We start from the raw sequence: 20017 nt of genomic DNA on the forward strand, positions 1-20017 counted from the left end.
ACTCATAAGAAATGCTCAGGTCCTTCAGTACAACATTCTTGGTGATTCAACATGGCTGGTAGAGATCAGAATGAAACACCTACATGCGGTCCAGTGTTCAGGGTGTGGCCGTATCCTTGGGCAGGACCGTCTATATAAGCCACGCCCTTCCAGCAATCTGTGCTTTGCGTTGTTCTGCTTCCAAGCAGCAGCACATTCTCACCGACGCTCAGCATCCAAGGCCCAACTGCTCCGGACCAGTTATTCCTGTCACGCTTACCTGTTACGTCCGCTACAACGACCGCTACATCTTCACTACCCGGACCAGCCTACCTTTGTCAACAACATCGCTGCAACGACTGCTACCTCTTCACTTACATGGATCATCTTACCTTTGTCAGCAACACCTGCTGCAACGACCGCAACATCTTCACCACCCGGACCAGCTTACCTTAGTCTGCGACACCCGCTGCAGCGACCGCTCCATCTTTGCACACGCTTACCTGAGCCAGTTCACACTTGGAAGACACACTGCATCCTCCCACACCTGCGGTCCGGTCTGGAATGTGGCTTCACATCTGGTGCCTGAAAGACAAAAGAACAAGGTTAGTGGCCATGAAAATGACTTGCTAACGCCCATAAGAAATAGCCATACTTACCACATATTGAAGCCTTGATCCTATCAAGTGCTTCACACGTGTTGGTGCCGCAGCACCAACTGTCAAAGGAAAAGGAGAAAGACATTAGTAAGATAAAGACTGGCAGAGAAAAGACTCATATATCACAACACATGAAAGGAACGTGGAAGTGTTCAAAGAGCAAGAGAAAGACAATACAACAAAGACTTATAAGAACAAAAAACGAATACCTGAGGGGAGTCACAGCAGGTCTGGGCACCTTTCACCGCACGAGGATCCAGTGAAGTAACTGGACATACAGCGCCCCTGCTGAGTTAAGCAGGATGGAGAGCTCGCCAATACTATAAAGAAGGTAAGAGGTATCCCGGGCAACAGAAATCACACACAGGGGCACAAGGGAGGTGGGTCCAAGGCTACAACAGTGGCTTGAATTTATCGGGGACCCTCTCATTGCAGGTATACCTTCCTCTGCTAGGGGAACCATCAGCAGGGAATCCCAGATGCCTCAGCAGAAGTAGCCCTTCTGACAGACCAGCGCCCCCGCGGAAACAAGGTGAGCATAACAGATTGTGGGAACTGAAGGAGAGGCCCAAAGTCCTGGGAGGGGTGCGAAACATGGTGTTGAGAGAAGGGTACAATTAGGCACCAGAAACTCAAAATATGGAACTACAGGGAGCTGAACCCAAACAGGAAAAGTAAGTATGGGTAAAAAGAGGGTGCTCCATATCTCCCACAGTCGCCCTATAGTGACTGAACAACACAGGGAAGGTGGTCATGCCACTTGCACTACTGAAAGCAGCATTAGTGCAGTTGCATCATCCAACGCACACAGGGAAAGAGGTCAAGGCTCCACGCATTGGAGAATCATGGTTTTGTCCTAATTTGAATGAACATGTGGGAAATTTCATGAGCACCTGCTTAATCTGCCAGCAATTCACTGTTGGGCACACCCTGAGAGCGTATCTATTATATCCATCGATGGACTTTCCATCAAATTCATTTGCATTGAGGGTTTTGCATCGAAAGGGTTAAAAAATAAATGGGGGTTTTAAAGGGTAAAACACAGGGGTTTGTGGTGGGGGGACCCCCCCCACCAAAAAAAGAAAAAAAAGAAACGCATTTGATGCAATTTCCTTCAATGCTAAGAATTCGATGGAAATGTCCCTCGATGCATACAATTCGATGGAAAGACCATAAACCCCCTGAGAGTTGTGAGAGGAGCCATACCCAGACCCGAATGTCCATTTTTGCATCTCCATGTTGACTACGTGGACATGATCCAGGTTTTTTAAGGATACCGCTACATGATAGTGGTTGTCTGCCCATTCTCAAGGTGGATAGAGGCTGGACAAGAAATGGGTCAAGAAATGTATGACTCTGTCACTTCACTGGTTTCTAGTGCTTCTTTTATCTCTCGCCAGATACATCGAACACAGGGCAGGCCTGAAGATGACAAGCAAGAGAACTCTAATGACACAAGACAGGAGACAACCAAGGAACCTTTAGTAAAAGTAGGATACAGAGTTCTCCTCAAGAACTTTGTGAGGCGCTGGAATGCTCCCTGATTCACAGGACCTCATGTAGTGATACTGATATTGATATTAATATTTTATTTGTATCGCGCTCATACACAAGTGTTTCCGAGTGCGACAAGGCAAGGGAGGAGAACAAGGGAGAACAAAACAACGATCTTACTAGGTCCATTGACATTGAGAACGCGCAAGTGCATGCGAGAGGGAAAGGAGAAAGTGCATGTGCGGGGGAGAAGTGGAAAGTGCAGAGTAGAGAGAAAAAATAAATAAATAATAATAAGCAACAAACAGTGGTAGTGCAGCCAGTAAGTGGCAAGTGCTAGGTTTAAGGCAACAGACAGAAGTGTGTCTGATAAGTGCAGAAAAAGGGGGGGACTGTAGGGTTACAGATACAGACCGCAGTGCAAGGGATTGCCAGGAGGCAGTGCGGTTGGGTGGCAGAGTGAGCACGTACCTAGGCCCAAAGGTCAGAGGGTAACCATGTGCATGATGCCGCGACAGAACAGATCAGCAGGAGAGAGAAGGAGCAAAGGTAGAAGCAAAGAGGAAGATCTTGAGGTGCTTCCGGAACCGGAGATGGTTCTCCACAAGCTTCAGAGTGGCAGGGAGGCTGTTCCAGAGGGAGGCCCCAGCTGAAGACAGAGATCTACTTCCAGCTCATTTCTTTGAAAAATGACTGACCCTGAGGGAGTTAGAGGTGGAGAAGCAAAGAGCTTGAGAGGGAAGGTATTTACGGAGGGACAGCTGAATATATTTTTGACCCAGTCCCCAGAAAGCCTTGTGGACAATGCAAAGGGTCTTGAATTTGATCCTTGCAGCCATAGGGAGCCAGTGAAGAGATTTCAGGGCTGGAGAGATATGATCCCAGGACTTGAGGCCAAGGACAAGTCTTGCAGTCCTGTTCTGGATAAGTTGCAAAGGGCGACTCGTACAAGCAGGCAGATTTAGGAAGTGGCTGTTGCAATAATCTAACCTAGAGAGAACCAGGGCTCGAGAGACAGTGAGCTTCTGGGGGAAGGAGAGGAAAGGCAGAATAACTCGGAGGAGGTGCAGTAGGAAGTTTGACTTTTTAGAGACATCAGAGATGTAGGCAGAGAAGGAAAGCGTGGAGTCAAAGGTGAGACTGAGGTTCTTAGCCTCGCAGGTGGGGCTAGGAGGAGGGCCAAGGGAGGCCGACCAGAGAGTGACAGGAAAGGAGGGTGAAAGTGTGCCCATGAGGAGGATCTCCGTCTTGCTCACATTCAGGCATAGGTCGTTGGCAGCACATCAATCCTTAATGGCAGATAGGCAATCAGAGATGAGAGAAGGAGAAGAGGTGGCAGAGGGAAGCCTGGAAATGAGTTGAGTGTAATCAGCATAGAACTGAAAATTAGAGCAGAAAATGGCAATGCGGTGGGCGAGAGTTGCCAGGTATCAGTTGAAAATCCAGGGTGAGAGGTTAGACCCCTGGGAACACCACAGGTAGAAAGGGAGATAGATTAAAGGAAGGACCAAAGTTGGACCTGGGAGGGTCAATCAGAGAGGAAAGAAGTCAGCCAGGCCAGAGCCTGATCGGTGATACCCAGGTTGTCACAAGGCGGTTGAGCAGGATGGTATGGTTGACTGTGTCGAAGGCAGAAGAGAGATCGAGTCGGATGAGGACAGAGGGTATGTTAGAGTTAAGGTTTGTGAAGGATTCCTATTGGGCGTCACACACCGGACCAGGACCTTCTCCCTCAGCCTTAGATGTAGCGTGCAATTAGAATGCTTTTTCTTAAATTTCAACTAATTTGAATTGAGCCGATAACCGACCCATCTCACACCCCCTTTTACAAATGCCCCGTGTCACAATGGACCCTGAGCCAGGCCAGTGGGTGCCAACACAATATTTATTTCTTTTAATTTCAAAGAAATCACACCATTTTTTTTTATTGTTGGGCAGCAATCACCAATAGGGTGATAATCACAATGAAACCTACTGAAATACACTTGGTTAACCATCTACAAGAACATATCCAAAACACAAATGAATAGGAGTACTTTTTCAATTAGGATAGATAGCACCCGAGTTAAGGTTTCCCCCTGCAATGTTCCCTCAACCCACAATTAATCAAATTCTGAGTGGATAGAAAGAAGCAACACGGAGTCAGGGATCTTATGCAGCAAACAGAATCAAAATCAAACCTTCCCTTTTTAAAATCCTTTGCAAAGGCCTAAAATGACACTCAGATTTTGACAAAATAATTAATTATATGTGTGGTTAAATAATGATATACATATGTTTTATCACAGTATCAGGGATGTTATATCACTAGCAACCATAAGGCAAAGAATCACAAAAAGCAATGGGAAAGTGAGAACCCAGTGAAGTCGAAATCACCCATGGAAAAGTAGCATTTACACTTTTTTTTATCAGTTTTAAATGTCAAACGTTTTTTTTTTAAACGGGTGAAATACTCTGAATTGGAATGCAGTTCATGGGCTGAAGGATAGATGCACATCACAGGGACCATATGGAAGTGAAAGGAGGGCTATAGCTGAAGAACTGGATGAGATTTGCAAGATAAAAGGAGGGTCGGTTTTGGTAAAATAAAGCCGTTAAAGGGAGGAAATCGGTTTGGAAAGGAAAAGGTTAAGTTTTACTTAAACTAGATTATTCATACTAAATCGTTAAAGAAAGACACGGTACAATCCCAGGTTAATTTGCAACTTAACCCTTTCACCCCACGTTCAGATCTATGTGGGAAATTGAAATTAGTCCAAATATTACTAAGGAGTTACAAGATGAGGTGAATGAAAGAATTGCGCTAACACTAGAAAAACAAGGACGGGGTGCACAGAGAATTAGAACAGTTAGACAAGGTATCAGGGTATGGATAGGATTACTTAGAAAATAGGGCAAAGACAAAGGAGTCTACTATGTGTTACTATGGGAGGGGAAAATACAGTCAGCACTTGAGTTTGGAATTTGGGCTGCCAACCGGATTCTGCACTCAAAAGATTCTGGTCACGGGATAATGGCGGGTACTCCTAACAGCAAGCAGCTGGGCAATTCTGGTCACTGGAGGATGGCAAAGGTACAGCGGGCATGCAGGTAGTGCACAAACAACCGGTCTGGCCCCAAGATGCTTCCCAAAAGTATACCACAGCTTTTCCCCTTTCTTATTGGGATTTTAGTGGAATTTCTGGATCAATGACCTTGCTGGATAGGGTCAGCAATGCTTTGGCCTTGCTGGGAGTCTGGAATCTTGCAAAGGTGGATTTGGAATGTCAGGATACGCAGGCGCTGGAAATTCAGGAGAGAGTGTGTGTCCAGAGTTTTGTCAGGCTCCCTTATTTATAAGGCCTGGTGACATCATAGAATTATATGGTGGGGTAGGCTTAAGCTAGACACGTCTCTAACAACTGGATTGGCCAGGGGTGATTGTTACCACCTTGCTGTCAGCTAGTTGGATTTTTAGGGACATGACATCAGCTTTATGATGTGGCTTTACAATGCCTAGGATCATCCCACATTTACTTTAGCTAAAATCCAGTTTTGACATAAATGGCACATTTCTACAGTTGTGGCATCTCAACAAATTAAAGGGGGGTCTGGGAGTCTCTCTACCAGCATGAACACATCCCATTGACCTGTTCTTGGGTGGATAGCCCCTGGGAGAGTCTCAACCAGGTCTTTAGCTCACTGTCCCTTTCACAGAGGAGCAATATCCCTGCATATCAGTCTTTGTCCTGCCCAGGGGCAGTCCAGCACCAAAATGCTAGGCAATTCTTATCTGAACAAGAGTACCAACAGCAACCCCAGACACGTGTTTCGGCCTAGTCGGGTCCCCATCAGTGAGGTGGAGCTGTGCCTCTCTAAGAACAGTGAGCAAGGGGTCCACGTCTGGATTCCCCTGGTAACTTAGGGTGAGACCCAAAGTTACTTAATATGCAAAACAAAGGGGGGTCTGGGAGTCTCTCTACCAGCACGAACACAGCCCATTTACCTGTTCCTAGGTGGATAGCCCCTGGGAGAATCTAAATCAAGTCTTTAGCTCACTGTCCCTTTCACAGAGGAGCAATATCCCTGCATATCAGTCTTTGTCCTGACCAGGGTCAGTCCAGCACCAAAATGCTAGGCAATTCTTCTCTGAACAAGACTACCAACAGCAACCCCAGACATGTGTTTCGGCCTATTCGGGCCTCATCAGTGAGGTGGAGCTGTGCCTCTCTAAGAACAGTGAGCAAGGGGTCCACGTCTGGATTCCCCTGGTAACTTAGGGTGAGACCCAAAGTTACTTAATATGCAAAACAAAGGGGGTTCTGGGAGTCTCTCTACCAGCACGAACACAGCCCATTGACCTGTTCTTGGGTGGATAGCCCCTTGGAGAGTTTCAATCAAGTCTTTAGCTCACTGTCCCTTTCACAGAGGAGCAATATCCCTGCATATCAGTCTTTGTCCTGACCAGGGTCAGTCCAGCACCAAAATGCTAGGCAATTCTTCTCTGAACAAGACTACCAACAGCAACCCCAGACACGTGTTTTGGCCTATTCGGGCCTCATCAGTGAGGTGGAGCTTTGTCTCTCTAAGAACAGTGAGCAAGGGGTCCACGCCTGGATTCCCCTGGTAACTTAGGGTGAGACCCAAAGTTACTTAATATGCAAAACAAAGGGGGGGTCTGGGAGTCTCTCTACCAGCACTAAAACAGCCCATTGACCTGTTCTCGGGTGGATAGCCCCTGGGAGAGTCTCAACCAAGCCTTTAGCTCACTGTCCCTTTCACAGAGGAGCAATATCCCTGCATATCAGTCTTTGTCCTCCCCAGGGGCAGTCCAGCACCGAAATGCTAGGCAATTCTTCTCTGAACAAGAGTACCAACAGTAACCCAAGACACGTGTTTCGGCCTATTCGGGCCTCATCAGTGAGGTGGAGCTGTGCTTCTTTGAGAACAGTGAGCAGGGGTCCACAACTGGATCCAGACGTGGACCCCCTGCTCACTGTTCTCAAAGAAGCACAGCTCCACCTCACTGGTGATGCCCAACAAGGCTGAAACACGTGTATGGGTTGCTGTTGGTACTCTTGTTCAGAGGAGAATTGCCTAGCATTTCTGTGCTGGACTGCCCCAGGGCAGGACAAAGACTGATATGCAGGGATATTTCTTCTCTGTGAAAGGGGCAGTGAGCTAAAGACTCGGTTAAGACTCTCTCGAGGGACATCCACCAAAGAACAGGTCAATGGGCTGTGTTCGTGCTGGTAGAGAGACTCCAAGAACCCCCCTTTGTTTTGCATATTAAGTAACTTTGGGCCTCACCCTAAGTTACATGGGGAATTTAGACATGGACCCCTTGCTCACTATTCTTAGAGAGGCACAGCTACACCTAACTGATGATGCCCAACAAGGCTGAAACACGTGTATGGGGTTCCTGTTGGTACTCTTGTTCAGAGGAGAATTGCCTAGCACTTCGGTGCTGGACGGCCCCTGGGCAGGACAAAGACTGATATGCAGGGATATTGCTCCTCTGTGAAAGGGTCAGTGAGCTAAAGACTTGGTTTGGTTGAGGCTCTCTCAGGGGCTCTCAGTAGCACTGTTTTTCAGTTTGCTTCTTTTGGTGCACACAACACACACTGGCACCTTTCTCGGTGTGCTGCCTGTTCCAACTCACCCAATAGGTGTTTGGCAAGATGATGCAGCAATCCTTTTGTCACTGCGATACGCAGTTTTGATGCAATGGTGCTCCAAGGAGCCAGCGCAGCCATTTTGCTGTTGACTGCAGAAGTGCAGCTTGGTTATGATTGGGAATTCTGCTGAGTGGGTCAATGTAGCCCACAGGTTGGAGAGCAGATATTCACAGATGTTCAGTAGAGCAGTTTCTGTGCTTCTAGCAGCTCTAATGCCAGACTGATGGTCGTGGGGACAACCAACAGTATCAGAGTGAAGGTTAAGCTACGAGATGGCCAGCTTTTCCAGGAGTTTGTCCAGAAAAGGAGTGATGGAGATTGGGAGAGAGTTAGCTGGGCAAGAAGGGTCAGCTGTGGCTTTTCTGCGAAGTGGGTGCACAAGAGAGTGCTTCAGAGGGGAGGGGAAGGCTCCTGAGGCAATGGAGAGGTTGCAGACATCGGCCAGGGCAGGAGCGATGGTGTCAATGTGGTCCTTGATGGTTTTGGACATTTTAGTGCCCGACATTTTAGATCCCGAGCTCCCGGAATATATTTCCTGGTTTTTATAGAGTACTTGATTGAGACAAGTTTATCCACAACTTGAACACAGTGCATACCCCATTCTACCCACATTAAGAAACTCATCCTTAAAAAAAGTTTGGGAGGAAGTATTTGCCCTTGCTATAATTGACTATCTTGTTCGCGGAGCTTGAAGGTACTGATAACTATTAAAACAATGACGCTTTTCTTGCGATTTTCAGGCTGGCAATTTTATCATCCCATTAGCAGCTAGGACTAAGCAGCGTAAGTGGTCACAATGGATCAAATAAACTTTATATTGACTTTTGTGTGTTTTCTGGTTCCACTTGGATAATGGTTACCGTCCTATGGCAGTTGTATTTTGCAATGCATGCTACCACTGTGACCCATATTACCGTTCCCCCAACCCAAGCAGCAGGAACTACCATGTCAGGTGCAAGAGAAGATACTACTGATAAGGTAAGGAGAGGCAAGCACAGTGTTGATGCAGACATGAAGGGAGTTGACACAAATCTCACAGACACAACCCGAGTGACAAACAACGTGTGGTATAAGCACATGTCCAAAGTTGGTAGGGATACCACCAGAGTGAGCTGTTATGTCTGCTCTTTGATCCCCTACGCCATGACTGCCTATAGAACCTTCATTGCAACTGAAATACCCACAGCAAGAGCACAATGTTTGATGTACCTCGCAATGTTCTAAACGCGAGGCAGGTTCCAAGCAAAAACAGCAACATTGAGGTGGATGTCCACGGGGACTTTCCCATATGAAGATAATTACCACAAGACACTAGACATGATGAACAATTACTGGCAGCTCGATGAAGGGCTACAATACATAACGGACGGGCCAAAAAAGGGAGACACCAAGCCGATCACTTTGAAAGACTTGCCATGTCCATGGACAAGAGTAAAGGAAATAGGAGTCTGCTGGGAGAGACCGCAGCTATTGTTCTATCTATATACTAATGATTGTTCGGAAGATGGAGTGGTGGGAAGCAAGACACTGACCTTAGCAAAGTCAGCAGTAAACAAGGTAAAAGAAAGAAATGACAAGTGCCTGAAGGAATGGGACAGGAGTGCAAAGTTGGAGACCTGGGTGGAGAACGAAGCTGGACCAATGCGAATAATTCCCCTGAAAACGCTGACACTGTGTTATCAACACAACACCAATGAAGAGGTCGGCGAAAACGAAGGATGCCAAAAGATTGAAACAATCCTGGAAATGGGAGTAGGAACAGCGGTGCTGATATATCACTATTGGGCTTGTGGATCTAAAGCATGTGAGAAATTGCCAACTGACTCGGGAGGGATATGCTCCCAAGTACACATTAACATGCCCTCACTAGCAGTACCCAGGAAAGATGTGAAGCTTGATCACTTCCCGAAAATGGGTAACAGCAAAAGAAGGAAGAGGTCACTAGATGCAGTACCATCTGCCCAAGCCAACAACGCAGCCACACAGAAGGGACTGAGTACAGTGAAAAGAGGGGGGAATTACTTCTCCGGCAAATGTCGTCAGGCCTAGTATGAGAGTCGCTTGTTTTGTTCCTCCCCTACCTTTCTGTACCCCTCTCCCTCACCTTTTGTTTTTCTCTTGCACTACCTGAAATGTCGTCAGGTCAAGTACGATAGTTAATTTCACATCCTTACTGTTCATGGCCTGTAAGAATGTCATTGTATTTTCCCTTGTTCCCTCCCTTGCCTTGAAGTGCTTTGAAACACATTGTGTATAGGCACTATATAAATAAACTATCATATCATATCAAATCCGAAGCAGCATTGGATGAAGTACCAGCATCACACAGACTGTTCAGTAGAACACAAATGTTCTTTGCATCGCTGATCCCTGCAATACAGGCATACACTAATGCCAAATGGTTACAGATCACTCGTTAGGAGTTGATGGTAACTATAAACTCAACCGTGAATGGGTTCAACACCATAAAAGAAGAACTATAAGATTGTTGGCGCTCCAGAATAGATATGTCCTGGATCTCCTCACAGCAATTGAAGGAGGATTTTGCGCAAAGATAGTGAGTTAATGTTGCACATTAATGCCTGCCAACGATGAAGATAACGGAACACTCTCAGACGCGGTTGCACAATTGGCCCAGATGCATGCGAAGATGAGGACGAACCACGTGGAACAGGGAAGGATAAAAGCTGGCTAGTAAATCTCTGGTCATGGATGCCGTCTTGGCTGGCAGATGGACTGAAGGTGACTGTCGGAGCTCTGGCGCTAGGAGCAGCATCCCTGTGTGTGATCAAGATGTATCGGAAGGTGCAAGAAAACAGCAGAAGAAGCAATAGGGATGCAATTTCTCATGGAGATGAACATCATGAACATCGAAGGAGCAACGCATGATATTGTGAAAGAAAGAGACAGACTAAGAGAAAGGATAACGATGTGTGACCTATTTCTGGCTGGAATAGAGGTGGACAATCCACGTAACCGAAGGAAGTATGAAGGGAAGTGGGTTTGGTGCAAACCTGAAGGAGGATACGCCTACATGTACTGGTCATTCGACGATCATGTGAACTACTGTGGACATCTCGCAGGGATCATGAAGATATGGCGATTGATAGACGATCCACTGTTTTATCGTGATGTGGTCAACAAGTCGACTAGAGGGGGGACTGAAGAGTGAAGGCCGCAATCCGACCCTGTTCCCCCACTCGCAAAATACTTGAACTGAAAGAAGAACCAAAGACAATATGGCCGTCGATCGTACAAGCTCACATCAATCCCCACTGCGCCTACGATCGACAATTACAATGAAAGATATCCTCTCAGGCACCCTTACAACGGTAACTCCGCCTTATCTTTACCCAGTTGGATGCAAACCACAACAACCACAAAAAGGGGACAGGTGGGTGCCTGTCCTCCACGTCCTACGGGGGCGAGGATTGAGAAAGAACATTACAGCCTCTCTGCCTAACAAAAAGCAAGTGTGCATATCAGCCCCCCCTCCCCTCGGATGTGAAAGAACACATATGTTCGCTTGCATCCATGGGGAGGGGGCTGATGCGCACAGTTCATTTTTGTAAAGCAGCTCAGTGATGGAAGCCTTTCCTGAAACTGGCAGCTTTAAAGTTTTGCTGCGTTTGTGTAAATAAATGTTTCTGCATGAACACAGTAACACTTTGAAGCCCCTTGTTAGCGGCCAAGGCCGCATGAAAGGAGGACAGACACCAGTGTAAGGAGATACAACTACTTTATTCTTTTTCCAAACTGAAACTAAACTTCCTCTGCTCCTCTCTCCAACTCCCATCCTCCCCTGCGTCACTTCCTCTCGTGACACTCTATCAGGAGGGCTGTCTTAAAGAGACAGTCCCCCGCACCAACACAATCAGATAAATGTCCTTGCAAGGAGTTTAACTTGAACTTCTTTAACTGTGGCTTAACACTCTTCGACTCATCTTGGGGGTCTCTTAATGACCCTCTGGCGTCGTCCTTGTTGCTCTTGACTTGAGCCACCCTCAGTATTTCCATTTTGGTCCAACTGACGCAGAACCTGCGGTTCGAGGGGAACCCACTCCTCATCCTGTACGTCATAGTGTTCTGGGTCTGGGTTGACAGGCGGAGGTCTCTCTTCCTCTCCTCTCATGATGTGCTTGAATAACAAACGATTCCTGGTCACCTCCTTTAGGTCGTTTGCTGCCGTTATCATTGTGCCTTTTACAGCAATAACTTATAGTGGCTCCGGTGTAAACTGTGAGTCCGTTTTCTTGTTCACGTTTTGTTGGACCCAGACTTCATCTCCTACTTGAAACTCCTTTGTTTGGGCTCTCCTTCTTCCATCTGTCTGAACTCTGGCTTTCTCCTTTCGTTCGGCGTCCTTTCGGATGACCTCTCGATCCGGTTCAGGCCCGGTTATTGGGTTGTTGACAATTCTGGTTCTGACTTGATACTTCATCATGAGTTCAGCTAGGGTTTTGTTGGTGGCCTCATGGGGTGTGTTCCGATAGTCTCTCAGCAATCTACACAACACTTGGTGGGGGTCTGACCCCTCGATTTGTGCTCTTTGCATTGTCTTTTTATTGAGGCCATGAATCCTTCTGCCATCCCGTTGGCTTGGGGCCAGTGTGGCGTGATCCTTTGATGAATAAATCCCATATGCTTTGCAAATATTCCGAACTCATGTCCACTGAAGGGCGGACCATTGTACGACTTTATTGTGTTTGGGATCCCCCATTCACTGATGACTTTGTCGGCTACGTGGGCGAACGCCGTGGATTTCACTTTCTTTTTTTTTTTTTGATAAAACATTTTTTATTGTTTTACATTCAAAACTACACAACAACAGCTTGTGCGGATTGGCATGTCCTTCCAAAATTCAACCATTAACAGATAAAGTATCAATCTCCCATAACATTTCCCCAGGTTTTAGTGCCATCCGATCGTATCCCCCTCCCTGCATACAACAGGGTCCAGCCGGTTCTAGGGTCCATTTTCTTCTTCCCACCTCCCCCATATCTTATCCGCCTTAGCAGGGCATCCTCTGGCAGTATATACTCGGTGCTCTATAGTGGCACAAATGCTCATGTCTGTTGCCCATTGCTCCATCGTTGGGGACTCCGGGGCTCCCCATTTCTGCGCTATGTTGCGCTTCATCAGTCCCGCTGCTGTGTTCAGGAGCAGCTTGCCCCATTTAGTAAGTTCAATCTCATCCGGAGCACCCAAAATGAGAATCTTCGGGTCTAGTGGTATGCGGCACGCCAAGACATTGCCTAGTACAGTACAGCATTCACTCCAGAAGGTGCGGATTTGGGGGCATTCCCACAGGATGTGGAAGAAGGTCCCCTCCTCATTCCCACAACGGAGACAGTTCGGGTTCAGGGCTCTCCCCCATCTATATAGTATCATCCTGGGGTAATAGACCCTGTGCAGGATCTTTAATTGAACCAGTCGAATCCTGGAAGAGATGGCCACCTCCCTTGGGTGCATTAGTACTTGGATCCAGTCTTCTGGATCCATCACCCCTACATCCACCTCCCATTTAGTTTTCAGGGTCGTGAGTTCTGGCGTAGCAAAGGATGTAATAGCATTATATAGGATGGAGGTGCATTTGGTGGGGATGAGAGCTGGTAATATGTTACGTTCTATTGGTGTGTAGTCCGGGATATTGGTGCCTGCAGGTATGTGGTTTCTTAGGGCATGGGCCAGCTGTACATAGTGGTATCGCTCAGTGCCCGGGAGTTGGAATTTTTGCTGGATAGTTTCAAACGGGGCTATATCCCCCTCCTCAAGAATGTCCCCAACCCTCAGAATCCCAGCCCTCACCCATCGGGGCCATGGCTGAAGCTTCTTTATCTCGGGCAGGTTACTATTTCTCCACAGGGGTTGTGCCACAGTTACCCTATTTTCCCACCCAACGAATCTATGCGCCTGTTTCCAAACCACGATGGTATGGACCGTGGTCGTTGGCGGAAGGGGTCTCGGAAGAGTTTGGTATAGTAGTTGCCATGGGTCGGTATCGTGCATGGCTGCAACCTCGGCCCTGATGTGGGGGAGCTCCCTATCTCCATGAAGCAGGTCGTTGACCACTGCCAGCTGTGCAGCCCAGTAATATGTTTGGAGGCGCGGAGCTCCTATCCCACCCTCCCAGACCGATCTTTGGAGCGTAGTCAGTGCTATCCTCGGCTGACCACCCCCCCATATCAGTTCCCGAAAGAGAGATTCAACCCGCCCAAAGTCAGAGTCTGGGATCCTTAGTGGGGCATTTTGTAAGACATAGAGAAACCTTGGGAGAGTCATCATCTTAAAGAGTGCGGCTCTCCCCATGGGCGTAAGAGGAAGAAGTCTCCAGTGGTGGGCGTCATTGACAAAGCGGTCAAGGATCGGTTGAAAATTGTGTAGTGTGTATTCAGTCAGGTTCGCGGTCACCCAGATCCCCAAGTATCGAAAACCTTGCGGTTCTACTCGGTACGGACATTCCCGAGGGTCAGCCTGCACATTGCCTTTCACCGGGAAGAGGATTGATTTTCCCCAGTTGATTTTAAGCCCACTAAGGACACCAAAGCGGGCAAGCATCTGTGTCACCTTGGGGCAGGACCGAGCCGGGTCTCCCAGGTAGATCAGGAGGTCATCTGCATACAAGGAGACACGGTCCTCATGTCCCTCAGGCCATCTGAACCCCATCCATGCAGCGTCTTGTCGAAGCCAAAGGGCCAGAGGTTCAATCACCAGGGCAAAGAGAAGGGGAGAAAGGGGACATCCCTGTCTCGTGCCCTTTCCCAACGAGAAGGACCGGGACGGCCAACCATTCACTCTGACCTCCGCTCGGGTGTTAGTGTAGAGTAGTTTCACCCACTTCAAGAAACTGTCTCCGAACCCCATGTGCCTCATGACCTCCCAAAGGCAGTCCCACCTAACCGAGTCGAAGGCCTTCTCGAAATCCACTGCCAGTAGGGCGAGAGGGGTGTCAATGATCGGGGCCCGCTCCAGCGCCAGATGGAGCCGGCGCAGGTTCATACGCGTTGATTTGTGTGGCATAAAGCCACATTGATCCGGGTGGATCAAGGTATGGATCACTGATTGCAGCCGGTTGGCAAGGAGCTTAGCAAGAACTTTGGCCTCGCTGTTAATTAACGAGATAGGCCGATAAGAGGCGCACTGTTCCGGGGGTTTATCGGGTTTGGGAATGACCACAATGGTGGCTTTACATAGGTCAGGTGGGAGGGTGCCCTGGTCGCGGGCACCAAGAAACATCCTGTAAAGGGGGGTCGCCATTTTATTTCCCCCTAGTTTTTGCCAGGTCTCAGCCGGGAAACCATTAGGGCCCGGTGTTTTCCCTGTTTGGAGTTGCGCTAGGGCTTCGGCTATTTCGGATTCAGAGAGATCCGAGTCTAGCTCCTCCCGTTGTTGTGGTGTCAGTGCTGGGAGTGTAATTTCATCTAGTAGGGTCGGGTCGAAAGGTGTTATCGGGGCTCGGTAGAGTTCCGCGTAGAACTGGGCAAATGCCTCTGCAATTTCAGCATCCGTCTGGTACCCAACACCACTTGGGGCAACAATCTCTCTGACATGACGTCTCCCCTCCTCCCTCCTCTCCAGCCAGGCCAGCATTTTACCCGCCTTGTCCCCCAGCTCGTATATCCTCGCTCTGGTGTCCCAGTGGGCCTGTTTGGCGTTATCTAGCATAATATTTCTAAGGGTTTCTGTGGTTAGTTTGAGGGACCTTTGAGTCTGCGGGGTAGGGTCAAGAATATGCGTGCTTTCGGCCTGGACCATTTCAGCCTCCGCCTCTACTATTTTCTGGAGTCTCTCCCGCTTTTTGTTTGCTACCCAGGAGATGATTTCCCCACGCAGCACTGTTTTATAAGCCTCCCACACCACCACCGGGTCATCCATTGCTGGTATATTTATGTCAAAGTATTCATCAGACACCTCCGTAAGGCGGTCTACCAATTCTGGGAAGCCAAGGTGGTAGCTGTTTAGCCTCCACGTTCTAAGGGGAGTTACAGAGTGCGTTCGTATTTCAATTAATAGGGGGGAGTGGTCCGAGATTCCACGAGGGAGGTATTCTGCGGATATTGCCCTGTGTAGGTCTGTGTTCGGGACCAGGAGGTAGTCCAGTCTGGAGAGAGAGCCATGGGCTCCAGAGTGGAACGAGTAGCCTCTATCCTGGGGGTGCAGTTCGCGCCACACATCTCGGAGGCCTAGGGCGGACACAAAGTTGGAGAGTTTCGTGGGAACATCCGGATTACGCCCTCTAAGATGGGTACGGTCCATAGTATTGCACATGACATCATTAAAGTCTCCCCCCAGGACCCATCGATCTGGGTGGTGTTTCCCCAGGAGAGTGGTGACGTCCTCCAAGAGTCCCTGGCCCAGTCCGGGTGGGGAATATATTGACACAATGGCCAGCGTTTCACCCCAGAGTGAGCCTAGAATGAGTACATAGCGACCCCGTGGGTCCAGTTCCACAACTTGTGGGGAGAACGGGAGCCTCTTGTGTATAAGAATAAGGGTGCCCCTGGATCCCATCGTGTACCCTGCATGGAATGCGGTCCTGTAATTTGTTCTCTGGAAAAGGGTGCAGTGTGTTCCCGCTAGGTGCGTCTCTGACAGAAGGGCCAAGTCGGGAGAGTACCTATTCAACAGTTGTTTAATCAGGCGTCTTTTAATCCCAGAGCCCATTCCGTTCACATTCCAACTGAGCAGCTTGAGGGACCTGGGGCGATCGGGTGGGGGTGGGTGTAATTGTGGGTGTGTCATCTAGAGCTTCCCGTTAGAGGCACGCAGGATGCTTGTGTCGGGAGAGCCTCCTCCCCTCGGTGTGTCTGTCGGGAATGTGGTCCCAATACCTAGTACAGCAGGGTGTAATGTGCAGAGGGTTGTTTTTAGGTCTGTGGTTGGACATGGCATGGATCCGAACTAACAAAGCAACCTTAAAACTTTCCCTTATATCCCCCACCCCATACTCCACCCCAACTTGAAGTACCTGTCGCCCGAACATACGAATACAACCGACTGTCAAGGGACAGTCAACTCATCAGCCTAGAACTGTTCCACAAGTGGTATAACACTACTTAATCTTAAGTTGCCTTGTTCCGGCCGTGGGGGTTGCGTGGTCCGGGCCGTCAGTTATACAGACATCGGGTTCACATTTAATTCGCTGTTAACATGGGCTAATAACATGGCGCCGGGTCTCAAAGCGTAACTACGAGTGGGTACCTTATTCTTCATTTCAGTCATTGTCCCTGTTTGGCTGTGCCTGGGGTTGATGCTGCGGGAGTTCAGGGGACATCCTGTCTCGTCTCGGGCGATTCCTACCATTATCTTGTCTTCTGTCTGGCCTCCAATCACCCTCCAGATGTCTTGCTGCCCAATTCCATGCTTCAGCTGGGTCCGTGAAGTGCACAGTTGTTCCATTAAAGTATATTTTCAGCTGCGCCGGGAATAAGAGTCCGTATTTTACGTTGAGGGTCTGGAGACGTTTTTTAAGAGGGCCAAAGGATTGTCTAGCTCTTTGCACTTCTCTAGTGAAATCCGGGAAGAAACCTATCTTGGAGCCGTTGAACGTTATAGTGCCCTTGGCCCTGGCCATTTGGAGTATTGCATCTCGGTCTCTATAATTCAGAAGTTTCGCAATCACTGTGCGGGGTGGGGCACCTGGGATTTGCCCGCCAGTTGGCATTCGGTGGGCCCGTTCAATTGAGAAGAAGTTCGACAAGGTCTTGGGGGCAAAGATGTCTGCGAGCCATTGCTCTAAGAACAGTTCCATGCTTGCTCCTTCCGCTTTTTCCGGCAGACCGAGGATCCGAATGTTGTTTCGTCTTGCCCTGCCCTCCCCTTCTTCCACCCTTTCTTCCAATGCTTTGAGGCGGGCTAGCGCTCCTGACATTTGCTGGTTCATTGTTCTTAAATTGTCCTCTGTTTCAGATATTCGACCTTCAGCTTCTCCGGTACGGGCTGTGAGTTTTTGGAGGTCGTGGCGTAATAATGACACATCTGCACTGATGCCATCCATCTTTTTTTCCATGGAGGTTCTCGAACTTGCTATAGCGTTCATGACATCCTTCAGCGAAATGTTCTCCTCTGTTTCTGGTGTTGCGCTAGTATTGGGTTGCTCCGGCGGGAGGGCTTGGGCGGGGGTCGTATACTGCTCTATTTTGCTCTGTGTTGTCATGCCTCTTGCCTTATCTTTACCCATTTCTGAAGGTATATAGTGGACCGCGGGAGGTCGGCCCCACTCACGCACTGTTTATAGGGCTTTGCGGCGTATGTTCATTAGGACGGTTTGTAGGGCAGGTAGGTGCTGCACCCCGTTCCGGAGCTGATAGGATATGTTGGCGCCCAACGGTTGATGGGTGGGTTGGTTTGCGCACCTGGGGACTACCCCCTTCTGTACCCCCTTTCCTTGTGTGTTCGTTGTGGTGTCTCCGCAAGGACCCTACTCCTCTATTGCCGCACTATATGTTTGATTGTTGGCCTCTGGTTGTGGAGCTGATTGCGTCCCAGGCACCCAGCTCATATAGTGTTTTTTGCTGGTTCAGTGCGTCGCGGTGCCGCCCCCCCAAAACCGGTCCCCAGGGCCCCAGACTTCCAACTGCTTTCCCCCTTCCCCCGGATCCGCTCAGGCTCTGTCACGCGGGGGGGGGGGTATGGAATCAGGCCTGCCTCCGGTGAGGTAGCGCTCCGGCGGGGGTCGGGTTCATGTGCGCCCGAAAGCACACGTCAGGATGTGGCCGCTAGCAGCAGGGCCCGCCTACCTTCCCAACTGCGGGCAACTCGCTCCGTTCCGCCCTCCAGCTGGGCAGGGTGTCTGCCTTCTTCAGTTGGCGTTTTTTCCTCGCCTGCCGCTCCGGCGGCCAAACGCATCCGCGGGGGCTGCAGGGATCGGATCCGTATGCGCCCGAAAGCACACGGCAGGATATGGCCGCTAGCAGCGGGGACCGCCTACCTTCCCAATCGCAGGCAGCTCCCGCTTGTATGATCCGCTCCGCCCGGCAGGAGTCCACGGGCTCGTCTCTCCCCTCCGCTCTTTGCTGTAATCCCGCGCGGCTGCTCCAGGCACCATCGGGGCAGGGTGTCTGCTTCTTGCCGTTGGCGCCGTATTACGCGCCTTCTCCTAGTCCGCCATTTTGTCCATCATCAGCGTCTCGGGCTTCTCGGACCAATTGTGCCCGACTGGTGCTGTGTTTCGGGTCGATAGTATGGCGACCTGAGCGTCCAAGGTTCCGCCGCACCTGGATATAATTTCGGCCGTTGTGGTGCCCAAATAACAGGATATTTTCAGGATTTGGCTGACGGCCGCGGGAGCTCCGAGGAATCACGTCCTCATCCCGTGCTCGCTGGCCACGCCCCCGGATTTCACTTTCTTTACGATGCGGAACCTGGAGTGTTAGTCGATGAAAAGCAGCAAATACTTTCCCGACTCGAGTGGGCCATAGAAATTTACTGTGACTCGTTCCCTGGGGTGATCTGGGATTTTGGTCACTCTGAGTGGCACTGGGGGTTCTGCTTATGCGGTGCATTGACAGGCTGTACAGTTCTTGACCCACCGGTCGACCATATCGTCCATGAAGGTGAACCGGACGTGGTATCTGAGTTGCCATTTTGTGTTCTCAGCACCCCTATGGCCTTCATGGGCCGTCTTGATGACATCAGACCTGAGCGTCGCTGGTATGGCTAGCCGGCATCCCCTCAGCAAGATAGTTTTGTCTTGGACAGCTAGTTCCGTGTGTATCATGGCAAGCCTCTCAAGCTCATCTCTGCATGCGCCAGGGTGTCTCTGGACTGCTCAGCGAAAGTCTTTCCACTTATTGTTCTCCGTCAGGCTTATGGCTAAAGCCATGGAAGGATCTGCTGCAGAGGCTGAGGCAATAGTTTCAATGGAAATGGCAGGGGGTAATGCGTTGGTTGTTACGTAGCTTACGTATTCGGTGTCACTGGGCCCAGGGACTGGTTTGCCAGTCGATGCCTGGACAGATAGTCAGCGGGGTTGTTCTCGGCCCCTGGTCGGTGAATGATCTCGAAATCATATTCTTGCAGGCGAATTCCCCATCGTTCGATTCTGGGGGGCATTTTCGTTCTTGGATTCCCAAAGAGGGATAGTAGTGCCTGATGGTCCGTGATAAGTGGGAATTTCTTTCCTTACCCTGCTCCCCCCTGACCCCACTCAAGCCTAATTCTGCAGGAGTCTGTCCTGATACATTCTGGTTTCATCATCACCGTCTTGTGGACAATGCTGGATTTGAC

Source organism: Ambystoma mexicanum, chromosome 6q (genome assembly GCF_040938575.1).
Source record: "Ambystoma mexicanum isolate Mex_15411 chromosome 6q, UKY_AmexF1_1, whole genome shotgun sequence".
Classification (NCBI taxonomy): Eukaryota; Metazoa; Chordata; class Amphibia; order Caudata; family Ambystomatidae; genus Ambystoma; species Ambystoma mexicanum.